The following is a 23,043-nucleotide window of genomic DNA, read 5'->3' as shown; positions in this document are numbered from 1 at the left end:
TGATGGTGCTGCAACGTGCTGACAATTACATTAACTACACGGCACAAGCTGATTTGTTCCTGTTGCATCTGCAGCCAATGAGTTTGCTGCTCAACATTTAAACAGTTGGTCAGTGTTTTGCTGTAGCAGTTCATCTGAAACCCTTCACCTTCCCCAGCTCCACCTGTATAGATCTGCTTTGGGTAAATCCATATATGCTATTTGTGCAGCAGCAGCAACATGTCTCACTTGCTCACAGCAATATGTCTGTGTATGTTTTGGCAGTAGTAAGTCTCTATATTTGCTCTGCGGCAGCAGCAGCGTAGCAGATTTATTCCATCAAGACCAAATACATTAACATTGTCATGTCTATTACCATAATAAACTTTTCCGAGAGTTTTATCACAGTTGAAAACAGTTGTGGCTGCTTGATTTTCTCAAGTCTCTTTGAAGAATAGGAAGTTTTAAAAAATATGTTAACAATGTAAAAGTCTTTACTGTCACCTTTGCTCAAATGAATGCATCCCTGCTGAAAAAAGTATAATTTTCTTGTCTGGAAACTTTTGCCTGGCACACAAAATAATTAGGTTTTGACACTGGAATAATTTTGTCATTTGTCATTTTTATACTTGTTATAAGTTCTATGTGACAACTCATGAACCGTCACAGTTTTGCAATGTATGTCATACGTCATGCCCTACTGTGCTTGGCTGTGTAATTGATGCTTGCTATATTTATGGTTATTGTTAAGAAAATTCTTTTTCTAAGAAAAAGTAATTTTTTACAAACTGGCACAATTAAGAACATTTAAAATGAGTATTTTTTTCTGCATAAGGGGAATTTTTATTTTTTTCTCTTATTATCTCTTATTATTTTCTCTTATTAGTCTTATTATATCTTCTGTTTTGCCTTTCATGTTCCCGCTAGACTATTTCTTCCTTTTTTAAAAGGTTCCAATTACATAGCCTCAGTAGCTGCCCTGTGCTGTCAGAGTTCCAGGAAGCAGGGGTATATGGCCTATCAAAACCTTCAATTAGCTCTGTGGCCTTTTACTGAAGACCACTCTTATTGGAGGAAAAGACATGATAGGGAAAAAACCCAAAGCCAATAACTGCATTAACCTTCATCGTCAACCTTTGTACAAGTCAAGATGATGCCCTTTTAAGTTCACTTATGTCATTTTATAACATGTAACCTCACTGAAGTTCCTGGTATTTTTTATGACAGTGATATGGAACTTTTAGTGACTTTAAGTGTAAAAGTTTTTGAAAACTTTTTTTTTCTATATATCGGGTCACCCTGTGTTCCTAGAGAGAGCTTTTAGAGAATGTGGGGTTATGTGGCATCTAACACAATAATTTGTAATGCAGTGCTTTTTCTGTGCAGAAAAAACACACATTTAAAATGCACAACCCTTTTAATTATTCATGATCTTTATTCTCTTATAAATTTCCCTCAACTACCGAGTCCCAAACCAGCTTGTCTGTATAGCTATGAGCAGACATGGCTTCTGGGTTATTTTGTGGCTTTAAGATAAGATGAGAAGAGTTTATGGATTATGCATGAAGTACAGTCTGTGTTTAAGCGAAAGCAATCGTCAGCAAGAGCTTTGATCAGTTCTTAAAACCTTTTTAATTGCACTGCTGTCTTTTATTTATTTATTTTGTCTGATCAGTTTTATTTATTTTATTATTGTCTATGGGTCTGTGACGTGATGCTCATAGTTTTTGTCCAATCTGTTCATTATTTATCTATCTATATATATATATATATATATACAAAACACAGTATATATAAAAATACATTAATACATACATTCATAAAAAATACATGCATAAAAAAGTAAAAAGTGTCATGGTGGTACAACTGTGCAAAAATAAATAAATACATTAAAGTCAAGTCACCTTTATTTATATAGCACTTTATACAATACAGATTGTTTCAAAGCATCTTCACAGTAATAAACAGTAACAGGATAATAGGATCTATGATGCTAACTTCATCAAATATGAGACAAATTCAAATTCCACTGTAAAGCAGCTATAACAAGACAATAGTGTCGTTATTCAGCTCGAGTCAATACAATTCAGTGAAATAAGTGTTGATATTGCTAAATTCATCAATTATAAAACAAATTCAATTCAGCTATAAAGCATCTCTTCGGTTCAGCTATTGAATGCAAGTCATACATCATTTCTATATTTTTTGTTATTTTGGTTTTGGGAGAGGCAAACATGTCAGGGTGATACAACCGACCTGAAAAAAATGGCGTTATTATACAAATTGAATTCTTGAAAACAGATCTGCATCTTAATCCTGTATTATTATTTCTTAGAGAGAATAAAACTGCTTCACAGCTTTGTCATATTTTAACGTTTGCCTGCAAAATCAAAGTCAAGATTTTGTTTCAAAATCAATTTCTGAGAACTTGGTACATGTTTTAATCTAGATTTGTATGTTTCTTAAAAAACATAAACATTTTAGATGTTTCTTTGATCTTCATGTTTCTAAATGAAACCACAGTGTAACTTTTTGTTGCATCCAAAACTATGCCATGATAAAAGGAGTTTCACATTGTGTAATTATCATTAGTTTGAAAAGTGGGCCTCTTATGTTGGAGGACCATTTTGAAAAGCCTGAACTTTTAGAGAGCGATCTTGTATTTAAATGATGTGGTGGGCTGAAAGTAATGCAGAATAAAATTATGGTCATGAAACTGCTTTTTAACAGGTGGCCTCCCATCTGTCCAATGTGCTTTTTACCGCTTTCTCTAATGAGCACTAGGTCACCTTGGCGCACTGATCCTTCATAAATTAAAGACTGTCTCTCCAATAAAAATTGGAATATTTGGCTATTCAGTCTTAGCTTCCACAGTACGGCCATTGTTTGGTTTTCTTGTTTATACACTAAGGTTGGGTAAAATCAACAGGGGCTTCAATGCTAAATGTTGTGGCTTAGTCATTACCCTTTACTTACTGTAGATGCCTTCACCATGCAGTTTGAGCTTTAAAAGCGTTGGCTTTTGGCCTTTGTGAGGCAAATTTGAAGTTGAGTCATAAGAGCGGATCACGCAGTGTATCAGCAAGGGGTGGTGGATACGAAATGTCAAAGAAAGAAAGTCCTTGATGCAGAAAGTGTGGTATTGTGGTGACTCTCTTTAGCAAATTAGACACTTCATCACAATGATGAGGTTGTTTCTTTTAGTAGGAAATCATGACTTAAGCCTAAGACATAAGATGCAATGAAGTTAGGTGTTATTAAAACTCATTTATTTCAGCAAAAAATCTAAGAAAGAAAAAAAAAACATAATGCATAAAACACTTTTGTGATTAAGCTTGCAATTCTAAATCACACAATTTAGACATTTTGCAGAAAAGTGTCATTCTCCTTTTTTTCTCTCTCCAGAAAGACCTATGTAGATACGTTTTGATGCTTTGAAGTTCAGTGGTAGCCTCTGGTAATGTATTTAATTTGTACTTTAGAGACATTCAGTTTTACTAGATTACATTGATTAAAAGTTTTTAAATGAACCATTTTTGAAGTGAAATACATCCCAGACAGTATATTCATCACTATTAAGCAAGGCTGTGATATTTTAATTATTTATTTATTTCTATTAGATAGTTTATTGCTACATATGTAACAACATATTCGGGCCACAAGTTATCTTTTTTCACCTCTTCACATTATCAAAACAAAAGATGCATGTGAGATAAGCATGTGCATGATCTTACACCAATTATGCTTATAACCTAACAATGTGCAGCTCATGTAAATGGCTTAAACAGTGTTCTTATTATGCATTACCGCATAACCAACGCACTGTGAGGATAATAAAATATTACATAGAAGCTTACTCCTCCTCATTGAAAATTGTCTAAAAACATTTAGGTCGATTACAATGAGTTATAGGCCTATAATTAAAATTATTAACAGTCTATAATATTTCCGAACACTGCAATAATTAGTCAAAACAGCTTTATTTCAAAAACAGTTTGTTTAGCATGGACATTGTTTAACAAATTAAAGGGGCACGGTAGCTACATCGCAGGTGGCTTGGAAGACATGGGTAATATATGGTTTATCCATTTTGCAACACAAACTGGAGGTAAGCAACAGTAATTTGTAGCTAGTTTGATAGCTACAGAAATTAAGATCTCACTCTTTTAATTTCTTTCTTGCTGCAGATGAAATGGTTAAACTACTGTTTTCACGAACACTGAGTTTAGGGCAGTCGGTTCGTAGCTTTGCTTCAACTGTGCGACGAGGAGCACGAGTCAGAATTCGCCGCAAAATCGGACGAAAATCACACAGCCTAAGAAATATTGAGGTGAAAATTGTCTGTTCAAGAAGGGCATTGATAGACTTGGCAAGCGTGCAGCTTTGCTTTATTAATTGAATACTCCAGTAGGTGGTCAGCGGTGTATGATAAATCATACTAAATGGGGGTAAATTGTCTAGAATTAGTGTCTGCGTGTTTATCACTTGAGTCTCAAAATGCTTTCTGAAAGATAAATAATGAAGAGTGGCGTCAACTGCAACTGGGGGCAAATAAAATGTAATCGTAATAGAGAAAGAGAGAGCAATGAAAAGAGAATGAATGTTGAGTGTGTGAGTGTAAGGATCCACTGGAGGCTAGTGTAAATGAGAACCCTGGTGCAGTTTATCATAAACAAAACCAAACATGAAACAAAAGCATGGCATGGCATGAAAACTCAAAAATCAAGACATGGACATGGACATGGACATGGACAAGGACAAACCCAAACAGTAGTCTACAGTAAACAATACTTGACAAAGACACATGGCAAACATGAGGGATTAAATACACAGATTTATGACAAGACAAGGGACACCTGTGAACAATGATCAGACAATTAACAAATAACAAGACACATGGCAGGATCACATGACAAACAGGGAATCACATGACAGACATTGAAACATAACAATGACATGAAACGTGACCAAGACAAGACCAAATCGTGAGAGAGAGAGAGAGAGAGAGAGAGAGAGAGAGAGAGAGAGAGAGAGAGAGAGAGAGAGAGAGAGAGAGAGAGAGAGAGAGTGTGTGTGTGTAGGGGAATCTAGGGGTTTAATACACTGCAAGCACTGCAGTCATGTTAATTATGCAATTATTGTAAAATATTGTGTAAGAAATTTCACATTCTAGCACATTTAGATCAATTGTTTTAGTTTATATGTCTAGGCCTATGTGGTGTTTTTAATATGCTTTAAGAAAAACCATGTGAAAATTCATCAGTCAACACCATTGCTGCATGAGTATTTTCTCCTTAAAACTGCAGTGAACCATAACAAGTAACCAATCTTGTCAACGTGCGGTTTGGGGCTTTCCTTCACTGACTTTCTATGATGTTCAAAGCGTTTCTAAGGATGATGATTTTTAGATGATGAACAGGAACATGGTTCATGTAACATTAGCAACACATTATTAGCTGTTTGATAACCTACTGTACAGGTCAAGCCAAAGGCTAATCATATCAATTATTGTTTTATGTCCGACGTAGAGAGCGATACATAAAACGCATTACCATCAACTTTTTCCTCGTTTTATATACTCTTATTATATTCCTTCTCTTTATATCCTATATTATCTTTATATAGTTTTTTTTCTTTTAAAACTATACATTTAATGTGCCCTTATTAGAGGCCAACTCATTTAAATCTTTTCTTAAGCTTTGCCAACATTTGTCCAAATGTATTTGTCTAAATGTGTCCCACATAAACAGATACATACATTTTAAGATTTAAATGTACCATTTCACATATAATTTACATTTACCATTTACCATTTTAGATAAAGTTGCTTTCTAAATTAATAGAAGTAAGTATTTTGTATACGTTTTAAATACATTTGTTTATTTATACGCTCATGTATACATTTATAAATATGGATACTATATAACTATACAAAATTAATAATGAATTTAAGTTTGATATCTGTGTATGTGGCCTGTGTTATAGGTTGGTTTTAACTAAGCTTTTCTTTTACCTTTCCTTGAATATTTTAGACTATAAGACTGTGCACTTTATAATTAATAGAATCTTAAATTGCCATTAACTCTCTAGAGCTCAAACCTACTTCTCCTTCATATTTAATTTAAGGTGACTTCCTAGGCACAGGTCTTCACGTGGACATTCAGACATTGTAATTCAATTCTACAATGAACAGTCTGTTTTATTTAGAACTGTGCTAATTAATGAACATTAGACCGGCACACTGTACAGCTCTGCCTTCAGGCTACTTTAAAGCTGTTATTCAAAACATCTTTAATTTAATAGTCATTCATTTCTGTTGGGAATTATTTTCTGCCTTATGTCACTGAAAATGCATTGTTGTATATACTAATACTAATGTACTTGCTGAGAGTTTGAGTCAATTGAGATGACTGTCAAAACTAGCCCGCTTTACCTGAATTTCCCCCTGTATAGTTTGATAAACCTCTAGGTCCGTAGTTGTGCCTTGGCCTGCTTTGCAACCTGATCATTTCCATTTCATTTCTATACACATTAAAGCAAATGGCAGCCTCCTTTGGGTCCATTGCTTGACACCCTCAAGACTTTATGCGCTGCCTCGAGGCTGAGATGATAATGTGTGGTGGAGATGGCCATCTCTGAGCCAGTGTTGTGCTAATGTGATCTTTTCTCCTCTCCTTCCAGTGAACACAAAGGAAAACCCGGAGAAGAAAAGGAAGATACGGCTGTGGTTTCTGTAGGTACTGTGCTTTTTGTTCTTGAGAATCTTATCAGCAATAGTATAGTGTTGTTCATGTCACACTACAACGTTGAAGATAAACTGTGCAATTGTATTGTAGAGCTTTTAGATACTGCAGTTATTCTGGGAATTTAAGATAAAGCTATACCTATAACTTAATCTATAAAATTTCATCTGATATCATCAATCACAGTGCAGAATTCAAAGTGCTTATAGCATGGTATCTCTCTCTCTTTTTTTCTCAACACTGTAGACATTTTTGTGTGTGAATTTACACTATATTACTTGATACAACTTACTGTTGGTTACTGTTGTTGCTTTTGTTTTAGGACTTGTGCCCCATTATGCCAACAGTATTTTTATTGTTTTTGTCTAAAAGTATGTTCATGATGGAATGCTCATCACCATTGTTGACTCCTATTTGTTCCTATTTTGTTCCCATTGTTCACATATTTTTCAATTGAAATAACTGCTTACAAACTAGTAGAAGACTTTAGTACAAGGAACCCTCATATCTCCAAAAACACTACTTTTCAAGACATGGAAAAAAAAAATTCATTTTTTAAATAATTAAACACTTTGCATTGTCAAAATAGATATTGTGGCTTTATAGTCAGACACTTGCATGTGTCATTATGTTATTAACATATTACCAAAATCAAGCTTCAAATTACAAGTTACAAGGTTTTTGACCAGGGAATTTCAGAGAATATTGGACATGCATGTTTTGTCCGTCAGTAGAACGGCTGCATCTGAAGCAGTAAGTGCATCAGATTAGGTTCATCAACTTACTGGTTATAAAGTTTACTGTAGCTACAGTATACATCAGTCAAAATCTCATGTGATTAAAAACAAAGCTGCTGTGCACAGGCTATTTAACTCTTTCCCCGCCAGCAGTGTTGATTATTTTCACAAAAGTTTCTGTTAAATACAGTCCATCCATCTTTCTAATGCCATCATCTTGATTTCCAACTGATTCATCTAAGTGTCTGACTCCAGTTTACAATCAGAGGTGTTAGGGATGACTGAAGAAACTAGTAATTAATGCTTCCTCTGCTACTTTGCTGAGTTGTGTGTGTCCCTCGCTCTCTCATGATGAATGGAGCTGCTGGACCCTGTCCCAGCTGTCATCTGTGATTGATGCACTGTGCTTGTCTTCGTCCAGGTTTCTTGCGCTCGGTACCTCCCTTTCCCCACCCGATCTTCAGCCTCATCCTATTAGCCACAGTATTAATCACCACCAGTGCTGCTAATTGCTTTGTAATCCCACCCCTGAGCCATACAATGTGTTGAGAGAAGTCACCTCTGAATCCCATCACTTTCCCCGTCGTATCTGTATCTCTGTCTCTGCCATGCTTGTTCTTGATAGCAGTGTATTACCCACGATTCCCGTCCTGCCCTAATCCTCTCCCAATTCCCTCGACAGATAATCTAACAAGTCACTCGCCATAAAACTTCAATGCTGCACCCATGCTGATGTAAGAGACAAAGGGCTTGGCCGAATTTGTCAGGAAGGCCATTTGGAGGATAGGATGCAAGCTGAGGTTGACCTCAAGTACTAAGACTAAGCCATTTTGCTCTTTCCTAAGAGTAAAATCTCAATCGGATTTCAGTTTATTCCGTACTGTTAATTAGTCTGGGTAAGGATTTTTCAATACGTTCCTAAGGGCCCACCCACACTGCACGTTTTAGGGGTCTGACTAATCTAACACACCCAATTTAGTTCATAGAGTCAAGAGGACCTCCATAGAGTGACTAATGAGCTGAACAAGGTGTGCTGAATATTGGCAATGTCCGAAATGTGTTGGTTGGAGCTTGAGAAACCCTGGTCTAGGTCACTGAAGCATTTTCATAGAATCTGAGGGGGTATTTGACGTTCACGCTCCATTCCAGATGTGGCTTTGGGTAACTGTACCGTCATGAGAGAAGACACAGTGCATTGAGCATGGAAATGGAGGATTATGGCGAATAACCTCAGGCTTGAGCGATTGGCTCAACCAGGCAACCCCGCGGTCACGCTTTGATATTTTTATTTATTGCCTCCCTCAGCGATAGATGACATATTTCTCTTTCTGAGAGACAGCAAGCATAAATTCTCTACAAAGCAAAGGCACCTCGTTGGCCGCTCCTTGACGACGGGATAGATTGACAAGCCACTCAAGCGGCCCTCACTAATCAGAACTCCCATGCGGAGAGCAAAGCCCCAGGAAACTCATTTAAAGTTGTCGGACATATTGATATGCAAAGCACATCAACGTCAATAGAGAACAATCTAGATAAATATGAGAAAAATGAATCCATCTGTAAAAATAATCAACACACACTCAGCCTGTCTTTCATCTGTCTATAGCCAGGCATCTGCAAAATAATTGGGTGATGTGAGGTCCAATAATGGAGGGGAAGACCATTCTGGGGATATTTGGATATTTGGAGCTTTTACAGTGCTGTTAGCAGGCTACGTCTCGCCCTCAGTGCTATAACAAGGTGTACATCATCCCTCTCTGGAGTGCATTAGGGGCACTTTATGCAGGCTTTTAGTACCCCCATTCCGCAAGCAACTCTCTTCCCTCTTTTTACCCGCGCTCCCTCTCTTTTGCCACACTTTAAACAGCATATTACCTTCACTAGCCCGTCTCCCTCATTTTCTCGACAGATAAGGCTTCTTTTTTTCAGGCCTGTTCCTAACAGCACAGGCTATGCCCAATGTTCCTCTTTTAATCCATCACATTATACTATTTCATTTCTTCTCTAATTCGTTAATCAGCGAAGCGCCCAAGCTGATATGACCACAGTTATACCAGAAGCAATTTCACATCTCCGGTTCGTCTCTCAATTTCTGCCTGGTGAATTCTCAGATTGTTCCTTTAATAACCTTGTCATGGATGTATCACAGCTTTTGGCACATGACTCACATTAATGCGTCGGTCCATTAAGAGGAAATTAAGGGACTGAGTTTTGCATAGGACTGTCTTATCAACAGCTGACAGATGGACATGTCAGAGAGACATGCCAAGGGGTATATGGATGCAGCAGTGCATGCTGGATAGGTAATCCTGTTGTGTGACCTCTAATAAGAAATGAGACGTGAAATGCTGCAACTATAAGTGGAATTATTAACAGGAAAACATGTTAGATGTTTATGGTGTCTTAACTAGTAGAAAGATGACAAACTAAATAATAGTGTACTATGAAGCATGGTTTATACCCAAGAAGTTAAAAGGGGCTTTGGTAAGTCTTCCACAAATGGCAGATTGCCTGATGGTTTTAGACACCATCTGGAGTTTCTAGTGCACTCTACATCTAAGATAACAATGGTACCGACGGAAGTGTGAGTAACAAACTTGTTTAGTGAATCCTATAACACATTACTATTGCACACGACTATTACAGACATATCACTGTGCCACACTAACCTACATATAAATTGCAGCACAATAATATAATATAATAATAATAATAATATATTCAATAAAATGTTATATTTATTATGGAAAGTAATGTAATGAAAGTAAAGTGTGGCACAAAGTTAATTGTAGACCCTGCTTGCACAGAGATCTATTCTGTGGTTTAATTATTCTCATCCCATTTTCTTTTTATGCCTGATCTCATGTTATTGTACAATGGAGCAATGATGATGTTAGTGTCAGGGACACATTTTACATCCATTTATAATTAGAACAGGAACCTAACATGGCTGTTCAGACAGATGCTAACAGTATCACTTTCATGCCAATTTCTCCATGGTAACAGAGCCATGTGACACAGTTATTCCGCCGCCTGTCAGTGAAGTGGAGCCAGCAGGGGGGCTTAGAGAATGTCCAAAGGTCTCACGTTCACTCAGTCATGCCACTGACTGCAGGTCAGCTGATCTCCTGCCTTTACATGCTCTTTTTGCTCCATTTCTATTGGGTTAAAGGGAAAGGCCAATGGCAGAGTGGACATTTTTAGATCCACCCCATGAGCTGCTAGGCACTTTCATCCATATGTCTCCTCTACAATATGATGTTTACTGGAGAGAGACCAACTGAGGCTTTGGGAAGCTTGGCATTAGATGACACACACATACTCACACCCACCACTCTCAGTCATTACCCAAATCAGAGACTAGGATTTCCCATGATTCTCTGTCAGTGCTGTTTAAAGGAAACAGGGGAAAGCAGTGGTCACAAATTTCAGCTAGACCTCTGAAAGAGAAAAACAAACACTGCAAATTACCCATGGGAAAGCAAGAGTCCACTACAATCTGCTAGACATCAAGACGATGTACTCTACTGCATGCCCACAAATAAGTATTCTCAGGCCAAATAAAGGTGAGTGGCACCTTGACTATCAGCATATGAAAGCTCCTCCATTCAAACACAAGATGGGATGAAATTTATCCTGAGCCACACACGCAATGGCATTTTGCCACTTAAACGAAATTAAGACTAATAGGGCAGGCTTTTCACATTCCTTCAATTATAGAATGCCCACTGGTGCTGATTATTTAGACAGGGTGGATAAATCAAAAAAGCGCATATACTTTGATTCCAATTAGAATTGGTGAGCTGGAGTTGGCAGTAATGGTTATTTGAGGAGCCTTAAAGTCCCCATGAAATCAAGATTTAAGTTTTTGACTTTTAGTATGAATATTTTAGCCAAAACAATGACAAAATTCGCATTTAGAAGATATATCCATTCAAAACTCACTCTCTCACTTCTGCCAAAATGGATCAATGATTTTGATGACTTCACTCTGCACTTTAGCTTCTCATCAGATTTTCTGTCCAATCAAATGCTCTATAGAATCTAAAGCATCCCCCTATAGAATGCCCTGCGCTATAAATAGACGCTGAAGCGGCGGCTGAAATCGTCACTTGTTCATACAATTTCTATTTTCTATATTGTGAATGGCACATAATGCACTATATAGGGGATAGGGAATGATTCAGACAGTGTAAATATGCTTTCCATTCATTCGGCAAATTAGGTCTGGTTTCTTAATTTTGCACGAACCAGTCCAGATACACGATAGCACAGAGCGGATCAAATGCGTGAGTTGCCGCAGACCACAAAACATATCGGACCCATTTGAATTCTTCACAGAATGCTCTATTTTAAAGCGATATGAAGGACATTAGAAGGATAAACAGTTAGACAGACTCGGCATTAGACAGCACTGACGAGTAGAAGAGATAACACTGAAGCCATACACCAACATAAATTACACACATTTCAAACTACACATTCTTAGCATGATTATGTTCACTGTTTTGCTTTAGTGACATTTTCATATTAAATCTATAAATGGAATCTATTACACTCTGTCTGTCATAAGCTGTCAAATGCGGCTTTGCCGAGCTCAATGACTCGGGCCAAGCTGTGATATAAATGAAACGCAATTGGCTATATGAAAAAAAGTTGAGGAGCTACTCAATATGTCCAGCCCTGTCTTCCTGTTTCAGTGGAAATTACATCAACACACTGAATAACGCTGTGCATTTAAAGGCATTTCAGTAGGCCTTTAAGACCTCACCCACCTAACTCTGCTTCTACAGTAGCTGCAAGTTGTTTTCATCCTCTCCAATGCTCTGTGGCTGCTCCACTGTGACTTGGTCACAATGAATGCCAACCAGCCCCCAGGGGCTTTGAAGTCAGATGCTTGCATCGATCTCTAGAGCTGCCCATCATCTCAGCGGGCATCTCAGTGCTGTCCATTCCAAACATACCTGAATCTCAGCAGATTCTATTTTTTTGTTCAATGAAATTGAAGCCATACAGAAGGGCACTGCATACTAACACGCAACATATTTATGCAAGCTGTCTATGTCAATGATTGTCTCTGCTGTGAGTCAACACAGCTTGCATTTTGACGGATACAGAAATATGTTGCTCTGGATATGTTTTGCATGCATCTCATCTACTGATAAGTTTGGGCAGCAGCTAGTATCATTGAACTGGCAAATTAAAGGTTTTGATTGCTGTTAATTTTATGCCAACTTTTTGGTTGGCCTATTAATGCATTACTTGTACAATGCTACAATATTTTATGAAATAGCCAGCTGTTGCCTCCCATAACAGAATTTTAAGTAATGACCTTTTCCCGATAATCTAACCCTATTCTAAAATTGTATGTTTTTAACCATCTTTGTCTTGTTTTCCAATAAACATTTCAAAACATCTAAGTATTATTATATTTTTCAGTAAACAAAGACAATTAGCTAGAAGTCAAATATGTGACAAATCGCAAATTGTGCAGTTGTGTGACATAAAAAAAAAAGAAAGATTTAAAAAAAACGTTAAAAAAAGAAGAAAGAAAGCGGATTCGGTTCGGTGTTCGGTACGCATTTTCAAACCGAACAGTTCGTTGGACCATTTTTCCTGCCAACCAAAATTGAGTTATTTCAAATGTAGGCGGGTCACGCGTGGTAAGCGCGCTCATAATGTAAGAGACGCTGGCGCGACCACAACATTGTCCGACATCAAATGGCAAACGTAATGCAAGCGGAACGAAACTGAGCTACTCGTTATTGTGTGGTTGACGGACCGTTGTTTATCAGTTTGGACCAAAGCAGCGCGAGCCGATCTTGATCAAGAGATCCAGTAAATAAATCATTTGAATTCGCTACTTAAGTAATAACATCGCTGCGAGATCTAGTGAGAAACATTCACATTTCTCCGTTATTAACGGATCAAACAGTGCGTAAGCCAGGAAGAAACATTGTGCCATGAATGAACTATCCAGTGTCCACAGATCTGCAACATTTACCATGGATTTACTGTAGTAAAACTAACTGCAACCATGGAAGTTTGGCAGGAATAGTAGGCTAAAATGCTTTCAAGTGACATTACGTTGGTTTTATTTTGACATTATGAATAAAATTGCTGCCCTCAAATGTTAATCTGAACTAAAAATAGACCTTTGTTTATAACTACTACAATATTAGGCTACATTTCATTTTTTCCAATGAGCTGTTTTGTTTTATATGCTCATCAAAGTAAAAAAAATAAATAAAATAAAAATCATACTTTATTATGTTAGTTTTAATTTAAAAAAAAAATCTCTGGCATTTCTTCACAAGTTCTTTTAAATGTCACTTTGTATTTAAGAAACACGTGCCCTTTAGTCATTATTTGGGTAGCACACACATATTCTGAATGCCTTCGGCAGAATTCAAATGAGCCATTTTAATCTAGATTAATCTAGATTAATTCCAAGATTACATCCTGTGTTCGGTCAAAGTCCATAGTAATCGATTGTCGAGTTCACGCGCATTGGTTTAGTACCTATGATCAAGCGCGTGAATTCGACAATCGATTACTATGGACTTCGACTGAAAACAGGATGTAAATACAGGTATGTGCGCTGGCTGAATAAACATCATTTTTATTCATATCTTTCACATCTACTGCAGTCAGATTGACCCGCGTTCACTCCGAAGGAATCACTCACATGACCTGTGCACTTGTAATGACACATCAAGGATGTTAAGAGGCTAAAAGCAGGTTTAAAACTTGCCCCATTGAAGTCAACAGGGTGCAAATTTTAAAAATAGAATAACTCTGTGTAGGCAACACCGATTTTTGTCGTTGTTCTCTGTATTGACAGCACTCCAAATGTACAAAAAAATGAGCTCAATGTTAAAATTGACCGGAGTTCTCCTTTAAGGATGTTTAGATATTTTACGGATTAACAGGACAAAGATTCTAATTAAGAATATAATTTTTTTTTAACCTAAAATGTTTGGACATAACCTATCTTGAGATGTCTATGTATTGGTCTGCTCTCTTATGTTATGTATATGTGACCCTGCCTGGACCACAAAACCAGTCACATGGGTACATTTTTTGAAATTGAGATTTAGCTGAATAAACAAGCTTTCCATTGATGTATGGTTTGTTAGGATAGGACAATATTTGACCGGTATACAACTATTTGAAAATCTGGAATCTGAGGGTGCAAAAAAATCTGAACACTGAGAAAATCGCCTTTAAAGTTGTCCAATTATGTTCGCGATTGTGCTGCATTCACTCACAAAAATAAATGTCTTATATATTTACAGTTGGAAATTTACAAAATATCTTCATGGAACATGATCTTTACCTAATATCCTAATTATTTTTGGCATAAAAGAAAAATCGATAATTTTGACCCATACAATGTATTGTTGGCTATTGCCACAAATATACCCGTGAGACTTCTGACTGGTTTTGTGATCCAGGGTCACATATGATCTCTCACCGTTTCAGTTTCAAAGAGGCTTACCACTATTTTCACTTCTGTCACACCTGCAAAGTCGTAGCTCTCATTTTCTCCAAGGCAGGTGCAGAAAGCGTTCAAGAGCAAAGGGTGAGACCAACCCACGCAGTGAGCTGACCTATGCCTATCGCAACCTAATAATTTTATCCACGGTAGCACAGCAGAAATGTTTCGGGATGTTGCATTAGAGGGATCAAAGCGAGAGTATCTTAATCTGTTCTTGAACTGTATGAAATATCTGGGGCAGGTTTTTTTTTTCGTTTTTTTTTTTTATTATGCTAAGATCATCCGCCGGTGAGTCATACACATCATTGCAGGCTCCAGGCACTTCCAAAGAAGCACCACGTTAATGCAAAGTAACATTTGGTTAGTGTAAAATATTCTAAATCACATAAGAGAGACGCAAAAATAACTGGATTTGTGCAGATGGAAGGGTTGCTGCATGCATCGCTGACAGTGTTTGTGTGAGTATGTGTGAAAAAGCAGCATATACTCAATTTGAGTTGTAACTGTCATCTAAATCCTTTTCCCACCTTTTAACATGCAGTGTAGGTGGTGTGCTTGAGGATTAGGTCTAGCCTTTAATATGTATTTTGGAAGCGCACAAGCTGTAGAATTACTTCTCGTACTGTATGGGGATCAAACCAACTATCGAAACCTCCTAAATTAATCAAACTTATCTGCTGTGAACATATTTTCTTAACTTTAATGTATAGGTGGAACTGAGAAATGAACAGCCCTAGTGATACAATACAACACAAGCAAGCACAGACAAACTTTTCCGTTACAACATCCAATACACAGTAAATGTCACCATATGGAGGGTAAAATTTCTATAGTTGAAGCAATCCATCTCACTTACTCATACAGGTGCTGGTCATAAAATTAGAATATCATCAAAAGTTGATTTATTTCAAGAATTCAACTTAACAGGTGAAACTAATATATTATATGTGATGCGATCTGAGAAAACCCACCACATGGTGAAATTTTACCTATTACAGGTTTTGATATCATATGGAAGCTGGTATCAAGCCCTTTCCAAATCTGTTTTTATTTTTATCATAGCTTGTTGGTAGCAAAGGTTATGTTTATCTGAAGTAGGACGATCGCTATGATTTTCTGGAACGGAATTTTGAGAAAAACAGGTTTAATTAACTGTCACCATCGAGACGCTTCTTGTCCATTTCGTGACTGTTATAAAACTGCGTGACGTTATAGTTTAAACAGGATTGGCGCGAAATGCGCACTATACACATTCACTGTACATGTATGTGGTTTATTTTAAAGGTAAACTATCTTTGTAGTGTTAAGAGACGGACAGGTGTATGGGATATACGGCGATTGTTTTTTTTTTCACCTCTGCCGGGCGTTAGAGAAAATGGTTGCATAGAATGCATTAGAGAAAGAGAGTATTTCACACTATAAATCGCTGTTTTTCTGCACTAAACAAGGGAATTTTGCCAAGATATTTTCAGAGATAAGAGAAAAGATGTTATAGAATAATAATTTAATGGAAAAAAAAATTTGACGGCTGCATTGAGTGGACAGCACAGTGGACCAACACCAGCCGATGACATGGCTCCCCAAACCAACACAGACTGTGGAAACTTCACACTGGACTTCAAGCATCATGGATTGTGTGCCTCTACATTCTTCATCCAGACTCTGGGACCTTGGTTTCCAAATGAGATTCAAAATTTGCTCTCATCAGAAAAGAGGACTTTGGTCCACTGTGCTTTATTAAATCCAGAGTCAACGCAGCCGTCTACCAGGACATTTTCAGAGCACTTCATGCTTCCTTCATTTTCCAGCAGGATTTGCACCTGCCCACACTGCCAAAAGAACCAAAACCTGGTTCAATGACCATGGTATTACTGTGTAATTACTGTGTGATTTCATGTAATATTCTAATTTTCTGGGATTTTGATTTCGTGGGTTTCATAAGCTGTAAGCCATAATCATCAAAATTATAACAAATAAAGGCTTGAAATATCTCACTTTGCATGTAATGAGTCTATATAATATATTAGTTTCACCTGTTAAGTTGAATTCTTGAAATAAATCAACTTTTTGATGATATTCTAATTTTATGACCAGCACCTGTACATGTAGCATGTACTTTCCATTCTTCAGTTTAGTTGGACCAATGGTACCTCAGAGCATGGGAATTGCTAACTTCCTGCTTGTAAAAGTGTAATAGAATGGCAACAAAGATCAACAGTCAAATTCTGGAAGTAAAAAATCCATTCGTTTTCTTCATAGGGTAAATGATTTTTTAACAATAACTTATTGACCTTTAAAGACAAACCTACTATGAGTTGCAATGTTGTTAATGAAAGTTATTAGTATTAATTTGGTTAATTATTATTTATACAGTTCTGAGCTGTTAAACAAAGAAAGTACTGTAAACAGTATACGAAAAACTATTATAGCATTTGCTCTTCTATTTTTAATAATAGAAATCCAAATGCTCTAATACTTTATCGTTTGCCGTCAACATTCAGCAAATAAGCATTTATAGCATTTAAATAAGTCTTTGAATATCTGATAGACATTTAATTTCATAAACCTTGCAAACTTTTGCAAATCCAGCTGTGAGATCTTCTGAAGGCTGCATAAAAAGCATAGCTTTGAAATCCTTGATCTCAAACTATGCTGCACTATATCCAGTTGGCCGCTAAGTTGTATTCATGTCATACTTTAGCAAAATTAGTGCTACATGTTCTTTATTTGAAAAAAAAAAAAATTTTTAACTCATATAAAACTAAATAGATAAACTCCTGCTGTGACAGGGCGCATGTTTAACTCATAGGTTTAACTGAAAGAACGAGCAGAGAGAGAGAGAGCCCCGGTCGCGCGCGCGCGCACTCTCTCTCTCTCTCTCTCTTCGGAGACAGGCGAAAGTCTAAACAAGACTTCACCATCTCCAAACCATAGACTGTAAAATATAAGCTCCAAAATAAGCGCTGTCTTGCGCTGTCTTGCTCTCTCTCCCGCGCGCATATTAATCAAAATAAATCGACACGGTGGTAAAAGGTCGGAAGAGTTTCCGTGGAGCATTCGGAGATTTTTTTTTTCCCTGAATTACCGCTGGGTGTGAATTGTGCTAAATAAGTTGCCTTATCTTCTCTGAAAAGCGTTCTGGACATTCAGCTGACATAAAACAACACTTTAATTAAACGAAAAAACTATCCAGTGATGAAATGTTTTCTGTGTTGACACAAATCTTGGATGTCCATGTCCTAACTGCTGGGATAATCACACAACGCGCACGACACGTCCAATTCGCGAACTAATGACTCATTTGAACCGATTCATTTTAATGAATGGTTAAAACAACTGATCTTTCCAACACTGAACTCAGGAGACGTCTGAATCGGTGTATAACTAATCAGTAACACTTTACAATAAGGTTCTTTTATTACATAAATTATATAAAAAGTACAGTTTGCTTACTCAAGCTTAAGCTTTAAAATAAATAAAACCACTTGTTTTTTTTGAAAAGCATATGACTACATTTTTCCACACAGTGCTATCAAGAATCGATAAGAGAATCGTTAAAGAATCGGATCGATAATCAGAATCGTCAGTTGCATTATTATTGATAAAATCTTATCAATTCCCATCCCTATGTGAAGACAGTAAAATTATAATCAAACATTAAAGAACATATATGTTTTTTTATTAGTTTTTTTTTTTTAGAGTTAAAAGATTTAAAAAAATGTGCTAACATGAGGTCTTGTGTCACTGTCAGTCTTATTACATCAGTGCAAAACTAGGGTATGCAGATTAAGACCACTATTCATCAGCATGCATTGATTAATCCCATGGCATGTAGCAAAAAAAAAAAAAAAAAGGTGCGACCAAATCATATGCTGGTGCGACCAACTGAGAAAGTTGGTAGCACCGGTGCAACCAGTGGAAAAGTTAGTCTGGAGCCCTGTTAAAACATTTTTTGTTTTCTGAAAAAAAAAAACTTTAATAGGACTACAGAAGCAAGAAGTTGCAATCGAAAGTACTGTATTAATCTTTATTTTACAGATAATTTTTTTTATCCAGTTCAAATATTTTTTCATATTCATTATTAATTTCCAATTTAGTAAATATTATTGTAACGACGAGGCTGAGGCAGCATTAGAATCCATTTGCGGGTGTTTATTAGCAGCAGGTTTTAGAGACAGAAACGTTAAGCCAGGCAATAGGTCAAAATCACAATAGCAGTCCAATCCAGCGACATACACAAGGGCAATCCAAAAGGCAGAGATGAGCAAACAGGCAAAATGTCCAAACACAGTCATCAGTCCAAAAACAGGCTACCAGAACAGAGGGGCAATCCAACAGGCGTAAATCAGAAAATCAGGCAGAATCAATACACGAGATAAGCAGGCAGAAAACAATGGAAACGCTCGGTAAGGCAGATGAACTGGCAATACTTCGCAAAGAGCAAACACACAAACACTTCTTAAATACTGTTCAAACAGGAAATGAAAGTAGAAGCAGAGGGAGCGGTACACAGTCAATACTCAGGAGAAGGCTCCCTCTGCTGGCGTGGCGTTACAGAACCCCCTCCCTTAGGAGCGCCTCCTGGCGCTCGACGTGGACGTCCCCGTGGTCGTGGTGCTGGTCGATCAGGTCTGGCACGATGAAAATCCTCGATGAGAGAAGGGTCCAGGATATCGCTGCCGGCTACCCATGATCTCTCCTCAGGTCCATAGCCCTCCCAGTCCACCAGGTATTGGAGCTGACCCCCTCTCCGTCTTGAGTCCAGTAACTCATTCACCTTGTAAGCTGGAGTTCCATCAATGTCCAGTGGAGGTGGCGGCTCTCGAGCCTCAGCGTTGGGGTCAGGCCCCGAGTGGACCGGTTTGAGGAGGGAAACATGAAAGGATGGAGAGATACGATAATTAGCAGGAAGCTCTAATTGGTATGTGACCTCATTTATTCTTTTTAGAATTTTGAATGGACCAACATACCTTGGACTGAGCTTCCTGCTCGGTAGCTGCAGCTTGAGGTCCCTGGTAGAAAGCCAGACCCGCTGTCCTGGTTGGTAGGGAGGATGTGGGCGACGTCGCCTGTTGGCCTGGAGTTCTTGAACTCTTACAGCTCTCTGAAGACGGACATGTGCACTGTCCCACACCCTCTCACTACGCCGGATCCAATCGTCCACTGCAGGGACCGATGATGGTTTGCCAGACCATGGGAACAAAGGAGGTTGATACCCAAGGACGCACTGGAAGGGGGTCAGGCCAGTTGAGGAGTGAGTTAAAGAATTTTGTGCATATTCTGCCCATGGGAGGAATTCAGACCAGCGGTGTTGTTCTCGGCTGCAGTATGATCGAAGATATCTACCTATTTCTTGGTTTAATCGTTCAACTTGTCCATTAGACTGAGGGTGGTATCCTGACGTGAGACTGATGTTGATGTCCAGATGCTTACAGAAAGCTCTCCAAACTTGGGACGTAAATTGAGTTCCTCTATCGCTGACAATATCATCAGGTATACCATAAATTCGGAAGACATGATGAAATAGTGCTTGAGCAGTTTCCATGGCAGTGGGGAGACCCTTTAGAGGAACCAACCGACAGGACTTGGAGAAGCGATCAATTATGACAAGGATAGTAGTGAAGCTATTGGAGAGTGGCAGATCGGTCACAAAATCAATGGAAAGATGGGACCAAGGACGTTGTGGTATAGGTAGTGGTTGGAGAAGACCAGAAGGTAACTCTTTGGGGGTTTTAGATTGGGCACAGACCTGGCAGGCTTTGACGTAAGTAGTAACATCCTTGGTCATCGAGGGCCACCAGAATGAGTTTTTCAGTAAGTGAAGAGTGCGAGATATACCTGGATGGCCTGAGCTGACAGAAGAGTGGACCCATTGCGTTACTCTGTGACGTAGATCTTGTGGAACATACTGTTTGTCAGGGGGGCAGTTGTCAGGTGCAGGCTCTTGTAGTTGGTCCCTTTGTATTTCCTCCATTATGTCCCAGGTGACTGGGGCGATGACAATAGAAGGTGGGAGAATACATTCTGGTGGGATGCTTTCAGTGGGAAGATCGTACCGCCTAGATAAGGCATCTGCCTTGCCATTCTTACTGCCTGGTCGATATGTCACTGTAAACTGAAACCGTGTGAAAAACAGAGACCAGCGAGCCTGGCGTGAGTTGAGTCGTTTGGCACTCTTGATGTATTCTAGATTCTTGTGGTCGGTAATTACTTGAAAGGGATGGATTGCTCCTTCGAGCCAGTGTCTCCACTCTTCGATGGCTGCTTTCATGGACAAAAGTTCTTTGTTCCCCACATCGTAATTCCTTTCTGCTGCGGTTAACTTCCTTGAGAAGAATGCGCATGGATATAGTTTACCGGGTTGGCCGTGACGTTGGGAGAGTACAGCTCCAACTCCACAGTCTGAAGCGTCTACCTCCACCACAAACGGGAGATCCGGATCAGGATGTTTTAAGATGGGGGCTGTTGTAAACCTTTCTTTCAAAGTATTGTATGCTTGGCTGGCCTCTTCAGTCCATTTCAGCTTCGAAGGTCTCCCTTTCAAGAGGGATGTCAGGGGTGAAGCAATCATACTGTAATTTCTGATGAAGCGTCGATAAAAGTTGGCAAACCCCAGAAACCGTTGAAGCTCCTTAAGGGTGGATGGTTGTGGCCATTCTGTGACTGCTTTAACTTTGGATTCATCCATCTTTACTCCTTGGTGACCGATGTGGTAACCCAGGAATGCAGTCTGTCTGACGTGAAATTCACACTTCTCTGCCTTGACGTATAGTCGGTTTGCAAGTAGACGAGAAAGGACTGTCTTGACATGGCTGATATGTTCATCCTCAGATTTTGAGTAAATTAAAATATCGTCAATGTAAGCTATTACATACTGGTTCAGAAGGTCTCGGAAGATCTCATTAATGAACGACTGGAAAACAGCTGGAGAGTTGGCAAGTCCATATGGCATAACCTGGTACTCATAGTGCCCTCTAGTGGTGAAGAAGGCAGTTTTCCATTCATCGCCCTATTTGATTATGATCAAGTTATAGGCACTCCGTAAGTCAAGTTTAGTGTAGATGGTGGCTTCTCGGAGCTGTTCCAGGGCTGAGGGAACTAATGGAAGGGGGTAGCGGAATTTCACTGTGATGTTGTTCAGTCCTCTATAATCGATACAAGGCCTTAACCCGCCATCTTTTTTCTCAACAAAGAAGAACCCTGCTGCAGCTGGAGATGTGGAGGGTCGAATGAACCCTGAGCTTAGTGCTTCTTCGATATATTCTTCCATGGCTTGGGTCTCCTTCCTGGACAGGGGGTAGACTTTACTTTTAGGGGGCATGGCATTGGGGAGTAAATCAATTGCACAGTCCCAGGGGCGATGAGGTGGTAGTTGCATTGCTTTGGTTTTACTAAAAACTTCTGCCAGATCGTTATAACAATTGGGAATATTAACAGTCTTGTTAGTCTCAGGGCTTTCAATGCTGGTTGTGAAACATGGTTGGGGAACTTGGGAAAAACAATGGTTTTCACAGAAATTCGACCAATTGGTCAGCTCACCATAATGCCAGGAAATAACAGGGTCATGAATGGACAGCCATGGAAATCCGAGGATCACTTCATGTTTAGGAGAGTCAACGATGTACAGAGAGATCAATTCTTTATGGAACAAACCTACTTGGAGAGTTAATGGTTTAGTCTGATGGGTAATCCCCTCTCCAATGGTGTTATCATCAATGGCTTTGATCTTGATAGGAGGATTACATGGTTGAGTGGGAATGTCATACTTCTTGATAAGTTCCTTATGTATGAGGTTCAAAGCTGCTCCAGAATCGATCATTGCTGTTAATGAAATACATGCATCTTCAGTCTTTAGTTTAATAGGGAGCTTGAATGATTTGTTATGTAGAAGTGAAAAATGTTCAAGATTTACCCGGGAAGTTGTTTGGCTCTTATGTGGGCACCCTTGGCTGCGATGGCCGGCTTCACCGCAGTAGAAACATAGACGAAGTTGTCGTCTTCTCATTCTTTCTTCCTCAGATAATCTAGATAGACCGAGTTGCATTGGTTCGTCACTAGGCTTGATAGTTGATGAAGTCATCGG

At 38.5% G+C, this 23,043-nt stretch overlaps 1 protein-coding gene across 3 annotated transcripts in view; it reads left to right on the top strand.

Moving 5' to 3' along the window:
• Window positions 1-23,043, top strand: part of syt1a (synaptotagmin Ia) — a 195,585-nt gene that overhangs the window by 57,975 nt on the left and 114,567 nt on the right. For 2 of the 3 annotated variants that reach the window (XM_079868465.1, XM_079868467.1), the window contains exon 2: window positions 6,661-6,716. The gene's annotated coding sequence lies outside the window, so the exon portion shown is untranslated. The remainder of the gene's footprint in view (window positions 1-6,660; window positions 6,717-23,043) is intronic. The other variant, XM_079868468.1, reaches the window with a different exon arrangement.

Source organism: Squalius cephalus, assembly GCF_949319135.1.
Source record: "Squalius cephalus genome assembly, chromosome: 4".
Lineage (NCBI taxonomy): Eukaryota > Metazoa > Chordata > Actinopteri > Cypriniformes > Leuciscidae > Squalius > Squalius cephalus.
This window is presented reverse-complemented; position numbering and strand designations above follow the sequence as displayed.